Below are 25,015 nucleotides of genomic sequence, written 5' to 3'. Positions count from 1 at the left end.
TGCCTGATTTCCATGTTCCTGCAAGTAATTTCCATTCAGGTAGGTGACCATTCCCTATTTCATGTGAATTCTTTCTGATTGAGTCTCCCTCTGAACGAGATATACATCTCCATCGACACCTCTGGTGATGACTGATGCAAAGATGTAAGAAACTTCAAAATTCCACATCATTCGCAGAGTAGTGAGAAGGAATTGCTTTTTATACCACAGCAAAAAAAAACTGAGACAGCAAAGTGAGGGAACAGAATTAGTGTGATCAGCCCTGAGAGTGTTGTTGAGATAGTATTTGGGGTAATGTGCACAGATTTTCTCCTTTATAAGGAATAATCGTCTTGGCAGAAAGAATGTAAAGAAGTTTCACCAGGCTAATTGTTGGGATGATTGTACCATCGGCTGTGCATAAGGATTAATCTGTAGCGCTTTGAAGAATAAGAGATGATTGCAATGAACCTTAAGATGATGGACAGTCACTCGTTATATTCCAAACAGACACTAATACGGTAATAAATTCCATGTTTTTTTAATCTGGTTTACATGACTCTCGATGGCTTAAAAGACTCTGAGAACGTTCCTCTGACTCCACGCCACTCCCCATTTTGATTGAGAGAGAGAGAGGGCCAGTCTTTGTCTGAACTCTTCCAACATTAATACAGTGCATTTGGTGTGTGATCATACATAGAACTTCACGCTATACACCATCCCGACAGGAGCCACAATACCTTCACTCTAAAACAGTTAACTATCCCCACTAGCTTCTGACCCCCACGGAGAACATGCGTCTGTCTTCCTGGAGATGGAAGATGCCTCCTTGAGTATTGGCACAAAACATTCGGCTTCCTTCCTCACTGCCGGCAAAACACGTTAAAGTATCATTTGTTCTACAGGCAATGGAGCCACGAGGAACATGGTGAGCAGTCTATGAGTGCATTCTCTGCTCCATTCGTTTTCCAGGATGGAGCATCAGTGACACCCACCTATTCCTGTGTAAGTGTCTCAAGGGGTGAATGGTCTCCTCCTGGTTCTATAGGACAGGTTTAGGGGTCTTTCTGGACTCTTCTTGTTCCTGTTTAACAGCTCAATGTACTGACCAGACGCCTCCTCTTCCAGTGGAACAGGCAGGAGGATTGGATGGGCTGTCCCTCTTCTTGTTCAATCATTTCGATGGGCTGAATGGTTTCCACATATCCATGTAATCAGCTTGAGATGCTGAATGAGCTCCTCTTTTAACTGTGGAAATGTGCAGTGTCTCGCAGCACTGTTACATGAATGTTACCGACACTTTAACAGCACAAACCTGAATGTTGTTTGGGTCTTGCTGAATATCGACACAGAACGGTTCAGGAGCTGAGTGGGGACAAATTGTTCTGAATATTGTGTGATCTTCAGTGATCACCCTGCTTCTGATCTTGAGATAGACGATGGGCGCCAGGAATGGGGGCACATAGACGTTGACGAAGGAGCTGAAGATGTTTGTGCTGAGCAAGTTAATCTGAGGATCTCCTGAAGAGATGTCCGGGGACTGAGAGGATTGTCGGCCACCAACCACAAACATCTTCCTGTGTGCTCTGAAAGACGCCAACCAGTGGGGAACGTTAGACCTGATTCTCATTAAGCTCAAATAAGTAGGTAGTCCCGATGACATCCTCAGTCAACTACTGCCTTGATCTCAAGGCCATTCACTCTTTCCTGAGCCCCTGTGTTCACCGCTTGTTCATATCAATAGGTTACGGTATATGTGTAGAGAGTGTTTTCCTCTCACAGAATAGATCAATGTCAGGAATTATCTGGACTAGAGAGTTAGGGGAGCTACATCACTGAAAGTATTTAAAGAGGTGGTACACGAATCTTTGATCTGTCAGAGAGCTGGGGAGTGTGAATAACTGGCCATTAAGGGGGAGTTAATACTAATAGTAGATCCGCCATGATCGTATACAATGGCTTAACTGTCCGAATTACCTATTCCTGTTCCTTATGTTTTCATTTTTTGTAATTTTCCTGGATGTACTGTTATTTCATGTTGTAATCAGAGAGAGCAAAGCATTTTTGAGTCATCTCTAAGTGAGGCTCTATTCTGCACTTTGATCTGATTAAAGTCTCAGCTGCACTTTTCTGTCAGTGTACCATTTCCCTACATTCATTTGTCTTTCAAATGTCTTACATAGACAATTTTGAACAAATGGAAATATCCAGGCATCACCATCTTCTGTGGAAGGGAATTCACCCCTTACCAACCCTTTGAGAATCTCTTGTTCGTGTTCTGACAAATGTTGGAGGGTCACTCATGTCTTTTCCCACTCCTCTATTGGTGAAAGCAAATTTTAAATGTAACCAGTTGAGTGCTGTGTCCAATGATATCGGTATCGGACTGGGTAATTTTCTAGAAAAATCTGAGACACATGAAGTTGAACTGTGAACAAATGGTAAAATGATAGAGTGCCCCAAATGTTTTTCTGACTTTGAACTTATTCTGCTCACACAAATGTCTGGGAATGCGGATTTCTTCCCGGAATAGTTGGATTTGGCTGAATTCCCTTTGCTTCGAGCTGTACAGAGATTCCTATGAATCCTCATTAGGAATCCTCCACGAGTGGTAAAGATGACTCAGGATTTTCCTGCTCTCACACCTTGTTTTCAGGCAGAACACAGTAAGAGAGAGAGAGAGAGAGAGACCAATTTGCTGCTGTTTCTGAAGCAAGTAATATTTTTCTCCGTCTCTGTGTGGAAAAATACAAGAATGTCAACTGAAAACCAAACTGGACCATGTGCACTATCCATGTACATTCTCTGGAATGGATGATAATAGACTGTATGCTGTATGCAGCATCATTGCTGTTGTTGTGCGCAGTGCCTTTCATTAGCAAAAGATAATAATGTGCCCGTTTTATGATTTGATGAGATGTTTGTATGCATCTGCGTAATTTTTAAAAATTGGTTGATGTCTTCATAACATTTGTGTTAATAACAATGCATCTCATTCAAAAAAAATATTGTCTAGATTTAGTCTTCTTAACAAGAGAAAACATGTATCCAGCTGAAATACTTCTCTGAAAATCGTGCTTCAATAAGATTTCTCATCTAAAATGAAAACAAATAATCCCCAATAACAGGAAGGAGTAAAGGGAAGCATCTTTGAACATCTTTGAAAGGAATTGTATCCGATTTTATTTTTAGTTTAGAGGATCTAAACTGCCCCCAGTGTATCTGATGTGGTCTCAGCAATGCCCTGTAAAGATACAGTGAAATATTCCTAATTAAGCCCAATACCCGTTGCCACAAACAGCATCATTCCACTTACCTTCCGATTCGCTTGCTACATCTGCAGACAGACTTCATATGATTCATTTACCAAGAATATGAAAAACATCTGCATCACAGAGTTCTGCAATCTCTCTCCATTTAAGTTATTCCCGACTGCAATAGACAACTCACATTATATTATTTCTGCTGAGGGTATGCTCACTAACCTTCCCTGTTTTCATCATAATGCAGATTCGCTACCTCCATTTGAAGATCTATTGAATGATCATTTTGGTGTACAAGGTAGTTCAGCTTTGATCCATTCAGTCCCTTCATCCAGATATTTGACATATATTATTGATCATTGATGATCCTACAGTGATCTCTGAGTCAAAACTAGTTGCAGTTTTGTTTAAAAAATCATATATCTCTACTATTTCCTGTTAGTGACAGCATCCCTGTTCCTGTGCAGCACTTCAGGCGGGTTGAATGGCCTCGTCCTGGGCTGTGTAATGTACTCAACGAGCTGAATTACTTCATCCTATATTCCTGTGTAATTCGTTGTAGGGGCAGAATGGTCTCCTCCCGTCTCATTGTAACGATACAGTCTGGATGAATGGGATGGTCGTTTACCCTGTAATCGCATTGAGAGGTGGATTGAGGGAACAACACATGTGGTAGGGACAGCAGTATATCTCTTAACGGCCGGGAGCGTGGATTGAAGGAACAACACATGAAGTTGGGGCAGCAGTATATTCCTGTAACAGCCGTGAGGATGGATTGACGGAACAACACATTGGAAAGGGCAACAGTTGGCCATTTGGCGGCACCATTCAGAATGGTCATGGCTGTTCCGAGTGTGTCTGACCATCCGTCTCCTGTCTGTTCCCAATAAATATTGACTTTCCTATCCGGCAAAGATTAGTCAAGCTAAAACTAAAATATCTCAATTAACCGAGTTTTCACTGCTCCCTGAGGATGAGGACACCACAGACAGCACAACCGTGAAGGGAAAGGGACATCCTTCTTCCATTGTGGGACACATTTTCTTAAAAACTATGTTAACCTCATATCAAATCACTGCTCCTTTTCGGATATAGTGGAACAATAACTAGGAATAGACATTAACCATTCTGCCCTCCAATCCTTTCCCACATTACCACTGAATCTTTCAAGTCAAATATGATGCTGCTGCTGTCACAGGAAGAAAATACCTGAGAGCACAACACCACACGAACATGAAAAAAGGAGCAGAATTAGGCATTTCTAATATGTTCCTCAATATCATTCTCCTGCCTTCTCCCGAGGATCCTTGATCTCCGTATAAATAAAAAAATACTTATTTATTTGTGTCTTAATGGCACTAATGTCTGTGTCTTAATGTGCATTTATATGTGTGTGTGTCCATGTGCTTGTTATTTTTTTTTTGTATTTGTGTGACTATGTCTGTCTGTCTTTGTCTTAGCCTGTGTGTCTCTATCTGTGTTTGTATCTATTTGAGTATGACTGTTTATGTCTTTGTGTGCTTCTACGTGTGTGCAAGCTTATCTCCTTGTATGCATTGTGCATGTTAGTATATTGGGGTATTTACCAATACGTCTGTGTATTTCAATGCCTGCATCTTTGTGCAATGGGATATCTGCTCTTCTGCGAGTGAGAGAGATGAGGTTGGAACTGACAGTAGCTTTGCATTGAGAATTGTTCTTTACTGAATATTGCTCCTTACTCGGTTGGTGGGATGTGGATGTTTCAGAATCTCCACACAAGCCCTCCTGGTCCTCTCTGGCTCTCCCAAGGATCCTCCCCACATATCTGGGTAGGGGGATGAGGGAACGGATATCCGGCACTCCATCACCCGACTTGGCCCTTTCTGTCCTATTCCAGGCTGTTTCTCCTGGAATGGGAGAAAGGGAGAAAATAAGTGAGGGTGGGAGTGGATGGCCCTGCTGTTAGTGCTGGGGTAGGTGAGGTGCGACATGGTGAGGTGGCCGAAGGGAGTCTGTCCATAGTGTTGTATGAATGTAGTGCTATTGCATCAGGAACAGAAAATGTGGGGGAGGGAAGGTGCTGAATTCAACAGCGGGAATGGTCGTGCTTGAGCCTTATTTGGAGATAGAGCGTGAGCCTTGGTTGAGGGTAGGTGCTGTAACAGATATACAGTGAGTGTGAGGGAACAGTGAGAATATACGGTGACACTTATCCTGACAGAGTGGAATAGATATTGGTGCTTGTCCTGTATTGTTGGACATGTCTTCAGATCATCTCAGCATCGAGGTGAGCCTCCCCAAATGCCTTATCCAAGTCTATCACTAGTAACGGCACAGGCCCTGTCCATCAGATTCCACAGAATCAGTTTGGACGGGGCTTACAAATAGCAAAGAGAAACCAACCTGTTGTGTTATATATCGGAACCAAAACTGTCGCGCAAATGTTTTGCATCATATGCTCTGGAAATTAGATATGCAACTATATGCAAAGGGAAGCTATGACATATTGATATTATCGCTGGGCTGTTAAGCTAGAGACCCAGGTAATGTTCTGGGTAGATGGATTCAAATCCTGGCATGGCAGATTGTTGAATTCAATAAGTATCTGGAATCAAGAGTTTATGATGATCAGGAATCCATTGTTTTTTGTTGTAAAAACTCGTCTGGTTCACTAATGTTCTTTAGTGAAGGAAACTGGCTGTTCTTACCTGGTCTGGCCTGCACGTCACTCCAGATCCAAGGCAACACGGTTGACTCTTAACTGCCGTCTGGCATGGCCTGTAAGTGCTGGCTATCCAGTAAAGCCCCCATCCTGTGAATGAGTAACAAATACTCGTGGGTTCTGCAGTAATAATGGATGGTGTCAAGTTGCATCGAAACTGAGTTAACTAAGTGACTGCTAATGTTGTGAAAAATAAATTCCTTAAGTGTATATGAGGTAGGTTGAAGAGTATGTTGTGAACCAAACTAGAGACCAGATTATTTCGGGTTTGGTGTTGTGTGATACTGATCAAGGATGATCAGCCATGATCATATTGAATGGTAGTACAGGCTCGAAGGGCAGAATGGCCTACTCTTGCACCTATTGTATATTGTGTGGCCGGAAGGACTAATTACTAACCTTGCTCTGAAGCAGCTTTGGAGGAATAGTGACATTAATATGTTGTGTTTTACACGGCGTCTGCATTCAATGTGGAATGTTTGAACATTCTGGTCAAACATCATGGAAGCCCAGAGGCTAGAGGGTCAAGTTCGCTCCAGTGAATTGGGGAAGTACAATATAACATTCAGTCGGAAAACAATGGTTGTTAGACTCATAGATTCTTACAGCATCGAGACAGGCCATTCCGCCCAAACTGGTCCATTCCAAACAAAATATCCATTCACACTAACCCCATTTCCCTCTATCCTTTTAATCCTTTCCTACCTGTGTATTTGTCCAAATGTATTTTAAATTTTGTGAATGTACCCGCCTCAACCACTTCTGTTGGTAGCTCATCCCTTATGCAGACCAGCGTGTGTGTAAAAGAAATTGCCCCTCAGGTTCCCTTTTACCCTTTCCCCTCTGACCTTAACTTGATGCCCTCTAGTCCGTGATTGCCTACTCCTGGGGAAAAAAAAGACTGAGTGCATTCACTCTATCCATGCCTCCCATGATCTTTTACACTACTATCAGATCCCCTTCAGCCTCATACGTTTTAAAGTAAAAACTCCTATCTTGGTCAACCTCTCACTGTAACTCAGACCATTCAGTCTTGGCAACATCCTTGTAAATTTCTTCTACACTCTTGTCAGTTTAATAACATCCTTCCTCGAGCAAAGTGAACAAATCTGAACATGACGCTACAAGTATGGACTCGCCAACATCTTGTATAACTACAACATAACTCCCTAATTTCGATATTCAGTGCTCTTACTGATGAAGGCCAGTGAGCCAAATGCCTTTTTCAGTGCCTTGTCTACCTGGGACTCCACTTACAGAGAACAGTGCACCTGAATTCCAGGGTCACTCTGTTCCACTGCACTCCTTAAGACCCTACCACTCAGCATGAAACTCCTGCCTTGATTTGACTTTCTAAAATGCAAGAACTTACACTTATCTGAATTAAACTCCATTTGCCATTTCTCGGCCCACTTACCCACCTGATCAAGGTACTGCTGTAATTTCTGAAATTTCTGATAACCTGCCTCACTGTCCACGATTCCACCTATTTTAGTGTCACCTTGAAACTTACAAATCATGCCTGTACATTCTCATCTAAATCATAGATATCTGAGTGTGTATATATATATATATACACACACACTCCGAGCACCGATTCCTGAGGCATTCGACTTATCACGGGCCTCCAGTCCGACAAGCATCCTTCCACGATTACCCTCTTCTTCCTATCATCAAGCCAATTTTGGACCTAATTTGCCAGCTTCCCCTCAATTTAATGCGATCTAAACTTCCAGAGCAGCGTACCTTGTGGAACCTTATTGAAGGCCTTACTGAAATCCATACAGACTAAATATACAACCATGCCCTTGTCAAAGTTACTGGTCACATTATCAAAGCAGTCTAACAAACTTGTGAGCCATAATCCCCCATTCACAAGGCTCTGTCTTTCGAAATGCATGTATATCTTCTCCCTCAGAATCTTCTCAAGTAACTTTCGTGCTACAGATTTTAGGTTTACTGGTCTATAATTCCCCGGTTTTTCTTTAGAGCCCTTCTTGAATAACGGCACAGCATTCACTACCCTCCAGTCCTCCAGGACATCACCCGTTGGCTACCGATGATGCAAAAGTACCAACCAGGGCCCCCGCTATTTCTTTCTTGCCCTCCTGCAGTGTTCCTGAATATATATGGTCAGGACCAGGAGATTTATAGAAACACTACAAAGTCCGAAAAATATGTTTATTTATTTCGGGTAGAACATCCAAGAGTGAGAAAGTGAGTTAACAATGATTAGCATAATAAATTAAAGATTATATTAATCACGTGAAGTGACTTCAGAAGAATTCCTGACATTGTGGAATCCTGAGAATTCTCAGAAATTTACGATCCAGAAAAGGAGGGGCATGAAACGGGTAAGGAAATCAAAAAGTGAACAGGCATGCAAACAAGCAGGAACACAAAGACTGCATAAATCTATGATCTACATTTCAAAAGGAAAGAGAAAAGCATAGTCAAATGTGGAAATCTGTAATCAGGGGAGACGAGCTTAATATGGATAACAGGGAAATGGCCAAGCAAATAACCATAAACGTTGCATCTGTCTTCATGGAGGAAGATCCAGAAAATCACCCAGAAATACGACATCATCATATAGGACTTGTGGATCGAAAGACATAAAGTCAATTTATATCAGTAACAATGTTTACTTGAACATGCAGCTGGATTGAGCATTGCTAACCTTGATAAACCAGATGTACTTCATACCAAACTCTTCAGAAATAAACCACTAATAGAAGTATTAGTTGTACTGTTGATGACTGTGTTCTATTTCCCAGTGCATTCTGCATGGTCTGGAAGCCGTTGTAGATAAATGGACATCAGTAAACGTGATCCAAGCACTATAAACGAATGGTATTGATCCAAGCATCTACAAAGGGAAGAAGAGATAGTGTGGAGAACTGCAGACCAACTAACTTGACATTTGTGGGGAAGCTGTTGGAATATATTACATAGGATGTGACATTCGTTATTTAGAAATTAACAGCAACATTGGAGAGAATCAGTATGCATTTCTGAAAGTGAAATCATACTTGACAAGCTTTGGAATTGTTTGAAGTTGATTCTTACAGCATTGATAATGGGGAACCAGTACAATTGGCATATTTTAGATTATTAGACGGCTTTCTATAAGAAGTCACACAATGAGTTCGTAAATGCAATGAATGTGAAGGGTATTCGGAGGAATATATGCAAGTGGTAAGTTAAAGTTTGGATTGCCTTGCTTTAAGGGAGTCAGAATACAGATGCTAAGATATACAGAAGCAGTTTAACAGCATGTTGGTGAGTACTATACCTGGAACATTGAGTACAGCTTTGGTGACCAAATCTGAGAAAGAATATACTGACGACAGAGGAAGTTCAATGGACATTCTCCAGATTAACCCCTCAGTTGGCGAGATTGCGTGATGAGGAAACTCGTCCTGTGTTCTCTAGAGTTTCAAAGAATGAGAGATGGGTCACTGCGAAATATATAAAAGTCAGAAAACATGTAACAAGTTGGAAATTAACAGGATGTTTCTCTGGCTGCCTAATCCACATTCAAGGGAAATAATGGCAGGATAAATGACAGATCATTTAAGGCTGCAATAAGGAGGAAATTCTGCACACGTAGGGGATTAACTAACACAGGGCATGGAAACCTGCTGCCAGGGCAAGTTAGGGTGAATTTCCAGATATTCCACAAGTGTGTCCAGCGGAATCAGAATAACCAGGGAACAGGTCGGACTCATTAGTGACTTGCCAAATTGCATCCAAATGAAGTTTAGTGGTAGGACACAGAAGGTGGTGGTGGACGGCTGCTTGAGTGACTGGAGACCAGTGTCCAATGGTATACCACAGGTATCAGTGCTGTGTCCCTTATAGTTTGTGATTCGGAGGTGCTGGTGTTGGACTAGGTGGACAATGCTAAAAATCACATAACACCAGATTATAGTCCAGCAGGTTTATTCGGCGGCACTAGCTTTCGAAGTGCTGCTTCTTCATCAAAGCGCACAATCACCTGATGAAGAAGTAGCGCTTCGAAAGCTAGTGCCTCCGAACAAACCTTTTGGACTCTAACCTGATGTTGTGTGATTTTTAACTTTAATATTTGTGGTACTCATAAATGATGTAGCTGTGAATATGGACGAGGGGTGGGGAGTGTGATAAGTAAGTTTGTGTTTGATACGCAGATTGGCCGGTCGGTTGGCAGTGGGGAGGAAGCCCTTAAGTTACGGCAAGATACAGATGGAATGGTCAGCTGGGAAGGTCAATGGCAGGTGGAATGTAACCCTGTTAAATATGAGGTGATACACTTTGGAAGAAGGAACCAGACAGGGGAGGTCTCAATGAATGACAGCACACTAGGAAGCTTAGAGGGTGCTTCTACACACATCCCTGAATGTGATGGACAGGTTAATAAACCATGTGGAAAAGCATAGGGGACTGTAAACATAACCTTGATTCAGTAAGGCACAGATTATAAGAGCTATATGGAACTTTGGTGAGGCCAAGATGGAATACTGTGTGTAGTTCTGGAAACCACATTACAGGAAGGATGTGACTGCACTGGAGGGGGTGCAGAGGAGATTCAACAGGATGTTCCCTGGGATGGGGCATATCAGCTATGGAGAGAAGCTGGATAAGCTTTGGTTGTTTAGATTGGAGGAGAGGAGGCTGAGGGGGGCGTGATTCAGAAGCATAGGGTTTCAGGGTGGATGGACAGCAGTTGTTCCTTTTAGTCAAAGGGCCACACTTTTAACGTGAAGGGTTTGCGGTTCAGTGAGGATTTGAGGATTGCTTTTCACCCAGAGTGTGTTGGGGTCTGAAATGCAATTCTTAAGAGGGGAGTTTTCATGGTAACCTTAAAACCATTAGAAAATACAGGTCGTGCACTTGAAATGCCTTAAGATTCACAGCTACGGGTATTGTGTCGGAAAGTGGGTCTAATGTAGACCGTGCTGTATTTCTGACAGTACAGAGTCTTTGCTTCTGTGATTGTATGGCTGTGGAATGCCAATCACTGAGTACCTTAAAATAGGAATTGATAGGTTTCTGAAGAATATCTTAACAAAGTTTATAAGACAGAACTTGTCATATTTTCTGAAAATATGCTAATGGCAAAATTAAGACAAAGAAATGTGCAGGACCGGGAAATAGCAGAACTATGGACCAAATGCTTCAGTTATGCCTCCACAGAGGAAAACAACACAAAAAAGAAAACTTCTTAGCAATACTAGGGATCTTTAGTCTGGTGAGAAAAAGGGAATATAATGAAATTAGCAACTAAACCGTTTAGAGAAAGTATTGGACTGACATTAATGGGCATAGACAAAGTTAACAGATTTATGAAATGGGAATCATATTTGAGAAAGTGGCTTTTATCAAAATTATGGAGAAGCTATCAATGCAATACAAGTGGAATTTCAGAAAGTGTTTTGATAAAGCCCATGCCTATTGTGCGAAATGTAATCCTGTGGGACTAAGGATAATATATAGTCATGGTTTTAGAATGGAAGAGATGGCTGGCAACACTGAGTAGGAATAAAACAATGCTTTTTTAAATGGAAGGCTAGTAGGATATAGCAAGGATCGTGGCTTGGGCCCCAGTTATTCCCAATACACATCATATCTTTGGTTGAGGGGCTCAGATGCAATATTCCAAACTCTGCTGACAGCACTGAACGATGTCAACATGTGAGTGGGTGAGGATGATGTAAAAAAGCTCCAAAGTGACTGAGTCAAGTGAAATTACGGGGAAAATACGTGGCAGATGGAGACCATGGGAGAGGTGAGATGCTGTGCACATTGATGGGAACAATAAAATGGCAGTCTCCCATTTGAAAAAGGGCGTGATTGAAAAATGTTGCTCTATAAATACACTTAAGCTGCATTTTTGTTTACTTCTGCCCAGCCCTCTTGGTACATGTAGGGTAATGAGTTCTATACTGGGAATGGCATTGGCACGCTGAACAGTGTATATAGACCCTGCAAGTGGGGAACTGTGACATTGAAATGAATCTGCATTTCCCTGTACACCAGTCACTGAAAGCAATCTTTCAGGAGCTGAAAGCAGGTAGGAAGAAAAGTTATGTTTTCACCTTCACTTCAGGGGAATTTAGTACAGGAGTAAGAGTATCTTACTGCAGCTGTACAGGGCCTTAGTGAGACCCCCATCTCGAACATTGTACAGTATTGTGTGCAGATTTGGTCACCTTACCCAATAAATGACGTTTCAGGCCAGAGCCCTTCTATTGAAAGGCTCTGGCCCGAAACGTCGAATTTCCTGCTCCTTGGATGCTGCCTGACCTGCTGCGCTTTAACCAGCAACACATTTTCAGCTCTGATCTCCAGCATCTGCAGTCCTCACGTTCTACACCAATAAAGGACAAACCTGACATTGAGGAAGAGCAGTGAAGGATGACCAGACTGTTCTCTGGGTTAACAGGCTTGTTGTTGGAGCAGAGTTTGGGGCGACTGGGCTTGTATTCCAGGCCGTTTAGGAAAATGAGTGGTGATCTGAGTGAAATATATAAAACTCTGACAGGGAGAGACAGATTGGAAGCACGGATGGTAATTCCCTGGCGTGGACGTCTAAAACAAGGGGCCACAGTATTAGGTACAGACAGGCCACTTTGCATTGAGATGAGAATAAATGCCTGCACTCAGAGACTGGCGAACCAGGGGTACTTTTTCCCATGTCAGTTTGTGGAAACCAAGGCGCTGAATATAAATAAGGATTTCTGGAAATTATAGGGATAGGGAAAGAGCAAGAGTATCGTGTGAAGATAGATCAGCTATCAGTCCAGGTTGTTCTCCAATAGCGCAGTAGCTGTGTTCCTGTGCAACACCGTGTTGTAGAAAATCGTGCAATATTAATAATGGGGTCTATAGGAAAAAGAGGGTAAGGAAAGAACCGCCCAAAATATCAGTAAAGCCAATAATTAATTTTAGTCTAGCACACACACTAGCACAGTCTAAAATACATCTTTAAATCACATATTGTAAAGAAACTGTCCTCTAAATGTAACACTTTCAAACTACAGTCACTGACTACAGCAGTGTACCTTTCGCCACACTCTTCTCCAGAAAGTGCGTGGGGCTGACTGACCACGTGATGCCGATGGGGAAATTCCAGTTCTCCTCAATATTCTCCCACAGTTTGAAATAAAGTTATTTATAAATGGAGACTGCAATTCCCCGTTTCAGGCTCAGTTTCAAGGCTTCCAGAGCGGATTGCATTCCTGTTTTAGCTGAACACATTGATTGTACATTTTGCAGAAGAGGATCCTGAGGCTGGGTTGTGCTGTGCAGCTGGTTCCCGGCAAGGAATCGCGTCACAGTGAACGAGAGTTCACTTCATGGAAAAAGGTTCAGGAATCACATTGCAGCCAAATTGTATTTAATCAACACGCGTTATCAGAGAACTGTCTGTATATTGAATGGAGGAACAAAATTGATGGGCTGAAGGGACGACAGCAATTCTCATTTTATATTTCACAATGCTTAAACATATTAAGGCATACGAATATTGTATGGGGAAAACTGCATGAAGGAGATTTTCGGCCATTAACTAGCACAGGGAAAGCTCAATGTGTTGTGTGACGTACTAATTTCCCGATGATCCTGTGCAGTCTGTGGGAAAGCTCTGTAAATGTTGTCAGAAAACGTCAGATGTTGGGAAGGAGGTCTCTGCATGGTCAACAGGACTATGTTTCCCGGTCCCTTTTTCAAGGATGGGGCCGGGTGTTCTCGCCGGGTATATCCTTTCAGAGCTCGTACCAGTTGATAGAATTGAATGTCTTGCTTGGCTGTTTCAGAGACCATTGAAGAGTTTATCACATGTCTGTGTGTTTGGAGTCACTTTTAGGCCAGACCAGGAAAGCACGGGAGATTCACTTTCTGGAAGTACATTGGGTAAGGAGATAGATGTTTACAATCAACATTGGACACAAGATCACTGTTACTGACACCAGATTTTAGATCTCGATATGTTAATAATTGTTTTTATTATTTCACCAGTTGCCCAATCATTAGCCTGGTCTGTATAAGTAATCCGATGACAATTCCACAACAGCACTATCTCCACATGGGGAACTATCAGAAACCACACTGAGCTGGTTATTTCTGTGCTGCTTGACAACTCTGTTAAAAAAAAAACTCCCACCAATTTGACTGTCGTGATGGGACTGATGGGGTGCTAATTGGTCAGATTGTATTTATTCACCTCTTAGGGAACTGGACATAGCTGAGTAATTTTCCACATTGCCAGGGAGATGTGAGAGTTGGAGCTGGGATGAAACAGCTTCCCCAGGGACATGGCTTGTTGTGCAGCACAGGTCTTCAGTTCTATTGCAGGAATGGGGTCAGGGCCCTTTGCCTTTATCGTATCTATTGTGTTCACCTGCAGTGAATCGAATTGGTTGAAGACTTTCATCTCTGATTCTGTGGGCATCATGATAGCGTGAGGTGGATCATCTACTCAACATGTCTAGCTGAGGATAGTGCAGACACCACATACTTGGCTTTTACACTGGTGTACAGGACTGTTCCTTTATTTAGGATGGGGATATTTGTGGAATCCTCTCCTCCAGTAAATTGTTTAATGGTCCATCGACATTTATGGTTCGATTTGGCAGGATGACAGAGCTTAGATCAAATTTGTTAGTCGTGGGATCATTTCTGTCTCTGTACCAGATGTTAGTTCTGCTGTTTCGAATGTAACCAGTCAATTTCGGTAGCTTTAATGGGTTGTCATCAGGTAAAGGTACACATGGTACTGACCCTGGCATGTTCACCCACACTCATCACTGAACCATAGATCTGTTTGATGTTCATAGTGGACTGAGAGATTATCCTGAGCGAAATGTTACAGATTGTCATTGAATACAATTCAGTTTCTGCTGCTGCTGTGATCTGCAGCATCAGATGATAGCCCAGTTTAAGCTGCAATATCTACAATTCAATTCCACTGACTATCCCCCAGTTCACACCGACGCATTCACCCAACAGCCCTCTATTCCCTGACCTACTCTGGTTTCTGATGCGGCAACCCTTCCATTTTCATATTCTCATTTTGCTGAAATTCTTTCCTTGGTGTCACGCCTCCAATTTGTTACTTTAACTCAATCAATTTAAGGTACTAATCTGAATCTTTTCCTTTCAGTAATGCCATCTTCTGTATTTGAAGTGAATGTGTTTCCTTCTGTTTTTCACCCTGACGATGATTCTGAGCTCTGCAGTGTCAGTGATGCCAGCCTTATGCAGTTTCAGAGTCAAGGAACTTGTCACCATGCGTTATTGTTCCGTTCCCAGTGTACGGCTCTCCATGTTAGACAAAATGTTTGGGCATCATTGACATATGTCATTGGAAATTGTTCAAAAAGAGAAATTGCTGAAGAAATTGCTGAAGATGTTGCAGCATTTTCTGGAGTGAATGTAGATATAAACTTGCAGGTCCAGTGAACCTTCTACAAAGCTCCCTGTTTTCCAACAATTTTTGGTATTTTTATTTCCAGTATCGATCGTTATTTGTTAAATTGAAAATTTGTTCTGTGCCCGTATTCATTTCTGGATAAACTCAGCAGGTCTGTCAGCATCTGCAGAGACAGAGAAACAGAATTAGTGTTTCAAGTCTAGTGTGAGTCTTCTTCAGAACGTAAAATGATTAGAAAATGTGCTTTTAATCCGTAGCCAGAGATAGGGAATGGGTGACAGGGAAAAGAGAGTGTGACAAAAGATAAAATAAGTTTATGTAAAACGGGTTTAAACTAAGATGTGACAGGGGGAAAGGGGTTCACTCTATTGAGTGCAAGCTAAGTAAGACACAAGCACAAAAGGCCACAGGGAGGTCAGGAGGGGGAATGTTGACTATATGGTTTTATATGGATCTGGCCATAGATACGTTTTCATTGTCGAGAGCATCACCCCCTTTAGACAAATAAATTCAGGGTGCCTGACATCTTATTGGCAGTCGTAAGTGTTTCCTGCTGCCTCAGTATTGTAATATGGAGAAAGACAAATAACAGTATGAAGTTTGGGCTGAGTACTGTTTTACTGTCATGTTTAATATAGTTTCAAATTTGCAGCACTTATCTTGAAATGCTTGTTCTTGAAGTTAATATCAGATGGAGTGTAGAAGGTTGTGGGGCTGACATTATAGAAGTTTATGAAATCATGAGAGGTATGGATCGGGTGACTATCCAAGGGCTTTTCCACAGGATGGGAGCGTTCAACCATAGAAGGCAGATGTTTAAGGTGAAAAGGGGACGATTTAAAAGGGAAGAAGAGACAATGTTTTTACATAGAGGGTGATGTGGGTATGGAATGAGCTGCCAGAGGAAGAGTGGTAGGTCCATGTGCAGCTGCAACATTTAAGACTCATTTGGAGAAACATATGAATGGGAAACATTTAGAGGCATACGGGCCAAATGAAAGCAGATGGGATTAGTTTAGTTTGGAAACCCTGGCCAGCATGGACATTGAGGAAAGCTTCACGCAGAGTCAGTGTGGTTTGGTGAAAGGGAAATTATACTTTGCCCTGTAAGATCATGCAAAGTTTTTCTGGAGATGCCTGAGAATGTAACAAGCGGAATTGATAAAGGGGATCTGGTAAACAAGAGGCTTTCCAGTGATTTTCCATAAGGTATTACAGAATAAAAGATCTTACTCAAGCCAGAAGATCGTAGGATGACGGATAATGTATTAACATGCGATGATGATTGGTTAACACATAGAAATCGGAGAGTCAGGATTAATGCATCCTTATGATAAAGGTGTATCTGCTGGAGTACCATACATATCAGTCCGATGGCATCAGTTATTTACAATCTATGCTGATAGCCTGAAGGAGGGAGCTGAGTGCAATATACATCCGAGTTTGGGGAAGACGCTGAGAACCAAAAGACAGGCTGCTATTTAATGGAAAGGACTTCCAGAAAAGGAGCAGTACAAAGTGATTGGGGTCTTTCAGTGTATGAAACATAAAGTCAGCATGCTGATGCAGCAAGTAACTAGGTTGGATCATTAGCCGGCTTCCAGAGATGAAAGGGTTCAGTTATTCAGAATCTCTATAATGGTGAGGTGACTATTCATTGGGCTTTAAATAAATGAAGATTGATACTGTTGAAACATACAAGATACAGAGTGGGCTTGAGAAGGTAGATGTTGAGAAGTTGATTCCATTCGTGGGCAGAGTGTCGAACTCGAGGATATAGATACCGAATAAGGAACATCGATTTCAATCTGAGATGCAAAGTGATGTATTCTCTCAGAATGTAGTTAATGTCTGGAATTCCCTAACCCAGAGAGATGTGGAGCGATACAGCAGTCGGCAAAAGTTGGAGTTGAGCCCTGGAATAGATCAGCGATGTTCTTAATAAGTGAAGGGGCTAGCTTGACGGGCCGAATGACCTACATCTGTTACTATTTATTAATTTCACATGTTATGCTTTTGGAACTTAACTGGTTATTTTCCTGGAAATCGTGTTGCACAATGTTGCATTCATGGACAGCAGATGATTTGTTTGGGTTAACCGTGGGTGGGGCATGGGGGCTGTAATCCCAGCGTATCTAGGTCTGTAACATGACCCACATCTAGATCAGAGGTTACAGGGAGGAGAAGCATGGAAAGAGACCTTGGGGTGGGGGTCGATTCCTGACCCAGGCTGGATATTCCAAGTACATTTCAAAAGCTACACCTAACCATCGGAGTGGCCTCGATCTACCCCAGTGCAGCAGGTCTGAAGAGCTGAATGAAACATCAGAACACAGGGCTGAGGGAGACGAGGGGGCCATTCGGCCCTTTGACGCTACCCCACCAGTAAATAAGGTCGTGGCTCACCCCGTTTTGTTCCCAGCTGCACTTTGCGCTCCATGCACCATTATCCCTGATTCAACTGTCTATGGAAAATCAGATGAAGCCAGGCTCGATATTATAAAGATTCAGCACTCCCAAACTTCTGGGAAAGAGAATTCCCACTGGAATGAATGCCCACTTGGTGAATATTCCTAATTCCTGCTCTGACCGAGGATTCAGGGTGCCACCGTTTCCTTTTCTAGTCCCACTCCTCCACTGCTCCCAACAAACTTTAAGTGTAACCAGGTTGGTCATATGGCCAATGATAATGATCTCAGACTGGGTCAGGTTTAGTGACAGCAACAAGTCATGCAGATTTCTTTAATCATCCACAAGTAACGAATAGAACTAACGGATGTGCATGGTGGATCTGTTACCATGCTACTGCTACCTCGCATCCCCAAGGAGCTGGGTTCAATACCAAACTCGGGCGATGCTCTGTGTGGAGTTTGAACATTTTCTATGCAGGTTTCTATGCGTGTTTCCTCACAATGCTGCAATTTCCTCCCACAGTCCCAAGATCCGCAGGTTAGAGTGGATTGGCCATGCTAAATTGCCCATAGTGCCCAGGATGTGTAGATTAGATAGGTTAGTCATGGGAAATGCAGGGTTACATGGATAGGGTAGGGGGTGCAGGTCCAGGGGGATGCTGTTCTGAGGGTCAGTGTGGACTTGATGGACTGAAAGTACGGCTTTCACACTGTAGAGATTCTATGAAAAAGACAATAAATTTGGACTATACCCAGTGGATATCTATCTGATCCACTGTCGTCTAGGTCTTATATATTTCAATAAGATCACCTCTCATTCCAAGAGTGACATGTTAAATCCTTCATAATATAAGGTGCTCATTCCTGGAATACGTGAAGTGAAACATCTCCGAACTGCTTCCAATGTAATTATATCCTTTCTCAGGTAAGGAGACAAAGAAAAATTAATCCCACACTCAGAGGTTGTGTTTTATTTTTGTTTTCTCAGTGTTGTTGGTCTTTGTAACTTTCTTCCCCACAGAGCATTGGAGGCAGAGATGTTGAATATCTTTGAGGCACAGATAGAAGGTTCATAAATAACAACGGAATCTGGGATTATCGGGGAATGGGCAGGAATGTGCGTTGTGGGGAAAATGCAGACAGTCCATTTGACACGGCTCCAGAATATCCAGGAACATAATTTAAAACAAAATGATAATATCAATAAAATGTTGAGGGCGAATCAAGATGGCGCCAATCCGGAAAGTGTTTTCCTGGGCTCTGTATCACAGCACAGGCAAACTGCTTCCCTAACCCACCCCATCCCAGCCATTTACTTAAAATTCAACACTAAAAAGAGCGATAGAATCTTTACTAATCCCGTTTTGTCAAAGGGCAATGATAAATCATGGGGAAAGGATCGAGTAAGTCCCAACACAGGTTGCACCCGTCAGAAGCATCGATCATACCTGAGGCTGGAGCTGCAACCCACTCTGCTCTTCAATAGACCCAGTTTACTCACCAGGCCTTGATCGCTGAGTTCACCAAGTTATGTGAAATTATTGAAGCCATGGCTGAAGAACAGTTCAGCAGTCGGCTAGAACGGCTATCAGCCGTGCTCCAAAAACATGAGCAGCAACTTGACAGCCTTGGAAACAGAACAGACAATGTCAAGCGCAGAATTGCATTGACAGACACCTCTCGGGAGAGAATACTCGCCCTGGAAATACAGATCCGTACCTTAGCGGAACAAGATGACCACCTCGAGAACAGGGACAGGATGAAGAATGTTCACATTGTGGGTATGCTGGACCAGACGGCAGGTGCTCAGCCAGTGAGTTTTTTCTAGATCTGACCGCTGTGATTCCTTTACTTCGAAGCTGAAGAGGGACGGTGAAGACAAAAACAGTTCATCGGGTTACGGCGGGGAGGTCAGACTCAGAGCAACGACTTCGCCCTGTCCTTGTGCGGTTACATTGTTATAGGGATAAACAGAGACTGATGGAAACTCAGTGTGGTTTCCGATGGCTTTAATTCCAATGGATTAAATTCTTTCAGGACTATTAAGCAGCGGTGATTCAGAAATGAAAATCTTTTGATGATATCAACAGAAGAGTAAGGGAACTCGGGATTCAGTATTCCTTACGGTTCCCAGCGGTGCTCCCATATTACTTTGAATGGATCCGTGAACCCGTCTGACTCTCCAGAGAAAGCGAAAACTTTGTGGTCATTTTAAAGTAAGCTGGATGTTAAGATAATCATGTTCCTCTCTTAAAGAAATATTGTTGGATTTTTCTGGTACTAGCCAGTGTTAAATTATAGTCGGGGATGGGTAGAGTTGTTTTAACTTATTCATTCGTATTACTACTCGTTTTCTCTTTCTTTGCTTGTGTCTGGGGTGTGGCTTAAGCTGGAGGGAGTTACAAATGTAGTTGTGATGACTAAGTGCTGACCTAAGGGCAGTTGAAGCCCGATTTTTGTTATTAATTGCCCTGGATGCCATATTGGTAGCGGGCAGAAGATAAAGTTTTGGGATATGTAAGCGTCCCTATTCGGCGGGGAATGGGGTAAATTCCTCTATCAAGTGTCATTGGCACTTTGGATTTTGTTCAGTTTTTTGTATTTTATGTGTTCAGCTTGGAAAGTTTTTAGTGTTTGTTAGTTGCAGTAGTTTTAGTCTGTACAGTTTTAAGGCTCAATGAGTCTTTTGTCATAAATACTCAGCGATGTGTAATTTGATGTGAAACTGACGAGAGTTCAAATGTTGCTACAATATGTTATGGATAATGATGTGTTTAAATTGTGTACCTGGAATATTAAGGGGAGCCATCTGCCAGTCAAGAGGAAAAATGTACTTTCTCGTCTTAAAAAAGAGAGAGTGGATGTTGTCCTTTAGCAGGAGATGCACCTTGATGACAAGGAACATTTGAAGTTACAGCAGGGCGGGTTTGATCGAGTTTATTTCTTGTCTTTTAATACTAGGAGTGGGGGAAAAGTTATAATGCATCGGAAGAATCTTCCATTTAAATTACTAGATTGTATTAAACACCCATAGAAGGACCATAATCCTCAAAGCCTTGAACTATGGGAAATAATACAGTATTTTGAATGTTTATTGCCAACCGGTGCACCCTCTTAAACTCCTGGTAGATGCATTTCCCAATTTAAGTTATCTTGCATCGCGGCACATTATCGTAGAAGGAGATTTCGACTGTATTATGGCCCCACGGTGGACAGGATGTCCAAAGGTCCCCCAGTACCCTCGTTATAATATAAACAACTAGTGGATTTGTGTGCAGAATTAGAGCTGGTGGATGTCTGGAGGCAAATCTACATCATAAGTAGGGGTTTTATTTTCTTTAACCCGCAGAAATGGTACACGAGGGTTGATCTCTTCCCCATCCCTGCAATATTCTTAGATTTGGTTGCATCCTGCACAATTGGGAATATTACCCCAACATACCTGCCCCAGAGGTGGGATAGAAGTCACATAAAATCATGTTGTATGCTGATTGTCTTATGTTTTTGTCAAATCCCGCAATTTCGGTAGCTCACATGATGCAATGCATTAATTTGCTTGTCACCTTTTCGGTCTTTAAGATTAACTTTATAAAAGTGGAGGCCGTGCCTATGGGAGTTCTTGGGGAAATACCTGATGTTGAGGGCAAATCCTGGTTTCCTTTTAAATGATCACGTGGGGGTGGGGTTGTGGTGGGGGATGGTTTCCCTATTTCGATATATTCATTACATTCGTCTTTGTTCATTTATTTAACATGAACTATGTCCATTTGTTTGACAAAGTTAAACAAGACTTTCAAAGATGGGAGGCACTTTCAATATCCTGGCTGGGTCTTATAGTTGGTATTGAAATGAATGTCCTTCCTCACTTACTATACCCTGTGTGAATGCTTCCTTTGACGTTTCTTAAACAGACATTTAGGAGACTTTATGGCTGGTTTATCTCTTTTATTTGGCAACATAAGCGACACTTTATCAAGCTAACCAAATTGCAACTACCCCACAGATTGTGGGGAGTAGAACGCCCACATAAAATCTATCAGTTAAGCTCTTTTTTATCCTATGTTAGTGTCTGGGCTGCTGAGGACTTGGCGTCAATAGGGCTAGATATTGAACCCTCTCAGACAAAGTGAACCCTTATTAGTCTGTTGGTTTCAGACAGATTGACAACATTTATAGAGTATTGATATAACCCAATAATTATCAATACTGTTAAAACATGAAGGACAATGTGTCAGATCGAGGGCAATACAGCCAAAACCATGTTTCTTACTCCTATAATTGGTATACTGGGTTGTCATCCGGGGTTAATGGATTCCAGGTTTAAACTGTGGGCAGCCGGGGTGTGCCTTGCTTGAGTGATTTAGAATTAATAGATTCTCTACAGTGTGGATACATGACCTTGGGCCCAACAAGTCCACTTCGACCCTCTGAAGAGTAACCCACCCAGACCCATTCCCTGACCATCCTATATTTACCCTGACTAATACCCAAACCTACACATCCATGAACACTATGGGTGATTTACCAATGGCCAATTTATCTAACCTGCACATCTTTGGACTGTGGGAGAAAACCCACTCAGACACAGCGGGAATATGTTAACTCCCACAGCCAGTCAACCAAGGCCGGAACCAAAGCCGTGACCCTGGTACTGTGAGGCAGCAGTGGTAACCACTAAGCCAGCACGTGTTATTTGAGTGGTAAACAATGATATCATTTGATCAAATAACTCATATGGACTATCTAGTAGAGAGCTCTTCTGTTATTTTCCAGATCAGAGATTTGATTTAAAAAACATACAAACTTTTAACAGACTCTTACATGTCTTATAGAGAGAAGAGGGTGCCTATTGCTTAGAATACACTCTCTGTCAGTTCCCTTTATCATCAGTTGGAGAGTGTCCCCTCAGAAGAGACTGTGTTGCTTTGTGATGTCTGCGAGAGAGGGTTTGGGGTTCAGAACACTTCGAAGACATGAGAGGATATTCGTGAAAATGATCGAAGGATTTTGATCTGTAATAGGACCCATTCCATGCAGTTGAAAATTCTTCATAGTGTCTATCTGACCCCAGATTGTCTCTCAAAATTCAAAGTGAGAATATCTTTAGCATGTACTAAATGCTGAATGACTACAGGCACTCTTACTCATTGCTTGTGGTCCTGTTGCAGACTTTAGATATATTAGAGCACCGTGTTAGGTGTGATCGAGCGGGTCTTGAGGACTGAATTGGAGATGGACCTGGTTTCTCTTTTCCTTGGCCTGTCCAGGGTACTTTACACAGATGCACATGGGAAAAAATCCTTAGTTTTTGTGCTAGGAAATATATTCTGTTTTGTTAGATGTCTGAACCCCCGGGTCTTTTGGATCATTGTAAGCTCTTCATGCACCAGTATGGTACACCAAAAAGCAGAGATTTATATGAGACATGGCAGCCCTTTTTAGATTACCGCGATACAGGCTTATCTGCCACTCTAAGAAGAGCTTTTATATAGCCATGACGATATTGTCTAATGAATCAACATCCAGAGAGGAAGAACTATGAATATAAAAATGTGTATCAGTTAATGCTTGTTGATGAACGAAAGCTATCGTTTTGTTATGCTGGGCTGTATTATTTATTTATTATGTATTGTTTATTTTTGTTTTTCTTCTGTCTGTGTAGTGTTTTGAACTTGTTTTGTATGTACATGCAAATGGACGTAATTTTGTTCACTTATTTGAGTTATCTTGTTATTGGTTTATTATAATATTAAAAATCCTTTTTAAATTTTTTTTTAAAATATAAAACGCTAACATTGATGGAATAGTGTCCCAAAAACTGTCATTAGAGAGACCACTCATGGTGGTTTATATTGAGGATCACCATACCTGGGGTGATGGGGTGAGGTTGAGAGAGCGTCCCTTTCAGGGTAACCTCTGTCAGTGTGAGGAACTGAACCTGCACTGTTGGCCTCACTCTGCATCACAAACCTGCCGTCCAGCCAACTGACTGGGAGACAGTGTAACTGTTCCAGACAGAAACAGTCACAAAGGGTAAGAGAAACATTCATAACAAGGAAAGTTGTACAATTCAGGTAACAGCTGAAAATGTGTTGCTGGTTAAAGCGCAGCAGGTCAGGCAGCATCCAAGGAACAGGAAATTCGACGTTTCGGGCACAAGCCCTTCCTGATGTTGTTCCTTGGATGCTGCCTGACCTGCTGCGCTTTAACCAGCAATACATTTTCAGCTCTGATCTCCAGCATCTGCAGACCTCACTTTTTACTCTTTACAATTCAGGTAACAGTTAAGATAACACCTGAGTTTAAAAATGTTCTCTTTTTGCAATTGTATTTTATAACAAGATGTGTTTAGAAGCTGTCTTTGGTTTGATATCATTAAGATGAGTCAAGTGAAATAACCAAAATTACTAAGTGTGATTGGATATCTATAACCATAAAATAAGTGTATATTTTTGTTTGGTCTGTGTAATACATGCTGACCGTTGCATGAAAGTATAAAGATGATGGAATATATTGTGAGAAGTGTCCATCACCATGGGAAATGCCCTCAAACAGGCGCTTGAAAAAATCCAGGGTAAAGGTGCCTGAGTGCAATCTGGTCAGTGACAGAAACCCAGGGGGTTGAATGAGTGAAAGTTCCTGTAACATATAGTTGATAAAACCATCAGATCAGCGGGGACCTTATTACGTGTCATAGCACGTTTGAAGGGCTGAATGGTCTCAGCATGGGTTAAATTGTCCGTGAATTGAAAAACGTACATCTCTACCCCTTCGTCTTATGTGTTACACACTGGGACACTGCCATTTTCCAGAATCTGGGAATTATTTGGAACATTATCTGGGACATTCCATTATCTACATTCTCCAGAATATTCTATGACAGTGTTGGGGGGTTTTGCAAAGTCGAAGGATAGAGATAGAGAGAGAGGGAAGGTGCTGTATGTGGTAGTGAGAGTGGGGGATCATGAGCCTTGTTCTGGGGTGGGTGCAATAGCAGATATACAGTGAGTGTGAGGGAGCAGAGAGAATACGGTGATACTTATCCTGACAGAGCGGGGAATATTATTGAAGCTTGACCTTTATTGCTGGACATTTCTTCAGACCGCAGATACTGCACTGAGCTGGGTGGTGAGCTCAGACCATGTTCGCTGGGTCTGGTGATGTGGCTCCCTCTGGGAAGAGAATGATCCCCCTCTGTACTAGTCCATCCACTATGCCCACCATGGTGCAATTGCCCCTTATC

This window comes from Hemiscyllium ocellatum, chromosome 14, assembly GCF_020745735.1.
Source record: "Hemiscyllium ocellatum isolate sHemOce1 chromosome 14, sHemOce1.pat.X.cur, whole genome shotgun sequence".
Taxonomy (NCBI): Eukaryota; Metazoa; Chordata; class Chondrichthyes; order Orectolobiformes; family Hemiscylliidae; genus Hemiscyllium; species Hemiscyllium ocellatum.
The sequence above is the reverse complement of the archived record's forward strand: the minus strand, read 5'-3'. Positions refer to the sequence as shown.